Below are 2,500 nucleotides of genomic sequence, written 5' to 3' on the forward strand. Positions count from 1 at the left end.
ATATTTATCATTTGATATTCCATATATCGTTTTTCTATACAGGCTTTACGGTCATTACAATCTGTCACCAACATACATAGATTTTATAGAAGCTTAAGTGAGGGAGAAAGAAAGAGACACATACAGACAGAAAGAGAAGAGAGAGAGAGAGAGAGAGAGAGAGAGAGAGAGAGAGAGAGAGAGAGAGAGAGAGAGAGAGAGAGAGAGAGAGAGAGAGAGAGAGAGAGAGAGAGAGAGAGAGAGAGAGAGAGAGAGAGAGAGAGAGAGGGAGAGAGAGAGAGGGGCAGAGGGAATCATTTCCATCATTAGCTATTTTGGCAGTTGACAAGGCAAGAGGACACAATGCACGCACCCACACACACACACACACACACACACACACACACACACACACACACACACACACACACACACACACACACACACACACACACACACACACACACACACGTGTCCCGCACACATACACACTCACATCTTTGAACTGCATTCAGTCCCTTACACATCACCCTTCAACAGCTGGACAGTTTTATTTTTTTCATTATAATTTGCACGCCTTGCCCAATTACAATTGTGCACACATGGACGGAAGCGTGCGTACAAACTCACAAACACACGTACACACACACACAAACACACTGACATTCAGGCATTGAGTGAGGAAGGAGACAAGGTAGATTAACGACACCGATACCAGACTTACGAGATATGAACGTGTACATGTACAGTACAGCCATCTTTTTTTATCCTCCTGTTCCTACACACAGACATGCACACACACGAGGGCGGGATGAGTCCAATTCTAAATTAAAAAAGATAGTATTTGATACAATGCATTTTTCTTTAAAACGCTTTTATAGAACACTTATAAAATACACACAGCTCCTTTCAAGTGTTGCGTATTGGACAAGCAAAGGAACTTGTGTGTCTGTGTTTCCGTAAAGCCCTATGTTTAGCATATTGTAGGACATAAAGAACGCACAATGGAATTGAATTGGAGCATCAAAATGTAAGCGCATATTGAATGTATTTTTTGTGTATCTTTGCATTCCTAATGTATGACAAAAAACACAAACACACACACACAAACACACGCACACAAGAACCCACATGATTTGGTTGAAAATAATAAGCAGTTATGCGGGTTGGATGACACTGATAGGTGTTAAAATGATTTATATTTGGTATCTATTGAGTATGAATGAGACAATGACAATTAAGTGGATGAAATAAAAAGTAAACAATCAGTGCCTTGTTATGTATGTATTTGCAGTTATGATACTTAAATAAATACACTTTATATTGCAACAATAGAATATCGCACACATGGTCTCATCTATGAGTCCTGTGTTTACTATTGGAAACTATAACAGTCAGTCCTGTTTCTTTATATCAAACAAACAAACACACACACACACACACACACACACACACACACACACACACACACACACACACACACACACACACACACACACACACACACACACACAGTCAAGCTTACTTATGGTGAGAGAACACCACACCTTTAATGTCAATGGTGCAATCATGGACACACACACACACACACACACACACACACACACACACACACACACACACACACACACACACACATACACACACTATTGATAAAACGAGCAAGTTCACAGTGTCGGCAAACCTTTGTAAAGTATATTTTGCTTGTCTACACACCTGGCAGGTGTACTGGTACACAGCAACAACAACATAATAATAATAATAATAATAATAATAGCTACATTACTGAGGCAACTGTATTTATAAATAACAGCATTAAAACACATCATGTATTTGGCTTTAGTAACAGATGTAAAAGGATACCTGAATCTTGCTACATATTCGATGCTTGACTTCAAATAAAAACATTACAGTTCGACCGAAAGCTTATGCTATGAATGTCTTGCCTAAAAACTGATAAAGTTATAGTTTGTAATGGTATGCATTGCTTAGGAAAATAAAAGTCCATGGCGAAGACTACAATCAAAAAGTGACTTTGTATTTTGTATAAATGTGCATCGTTTGTATTTTACTCAATATATCTTAAAAATGCATTAATATATGCCATCAGATACCTTGAAAATGATGGTGAACCTGTGATGAACAACACCATGTATACATAAAAGAGGAGTCAGAGTGACAGGGGTGCTTGGGTTGGATACAGAGAGAGCCCTACACTCCACACACACTCACCATAGAAGGCAGCAACGGCCAATAGGGCCAGACAAAACCGGTCTTGTTTTGAACCAAAACAAACCAAAACAAACCAAACAACACTCAAGTGTGTTTTTTGTAGGCGACCTCCCTACCTCTGGTTGTACTACACTGGGACGTGAGACATACAAACAGAACAAAATATAATAGGCTATATTTGTAAGAGGCAGAGATGCTGTTAAGGCTCCTTTGTGCTGTAGTGGCACGGGATTTCCACAAGAGGGCACTCTGGAAGGCTACAGAGCCGACTTCCTTGGTCAGGCTGGGG

At 39.8% G+C, this 2,500-nt stretch overlaps 1 protein-coding gene across 1 annotated transcript in view; it reads right to left on the reverse strand.

The window, feature by feature from the left end:
- Window positions 1-199: 199 nt before the first annotated feature.
- The window catches only part of slc6a4a (solute carrier family 6 member 4a), an 18,360-nt gene continuing 16,059 nt past the window's right edge, over window positions 200-2,500 (reverse strand). Inside the window, exon 14 of the mRNA XM_030381642.1 lies at window positions 200-2,500. This exon is cut by the window's right edge and continues 75 nt beyond it. The gene's annotated coding sequence lies outside the window, so the exon portion shown is untranslated.

Source organism: Gadus morhua, chromosome 16 (assembly GCF_902167405.1).
Source record: "Gadus morhua chromosome 16, gadMor3.0, whole genome shotgun sequence".
NCBI classification, from domain to species: Eukaryota; Metazoa; Chordata; class Actinopteri; order Gadiformes; family Gadidae; genus Gadus; species Gadus morhua.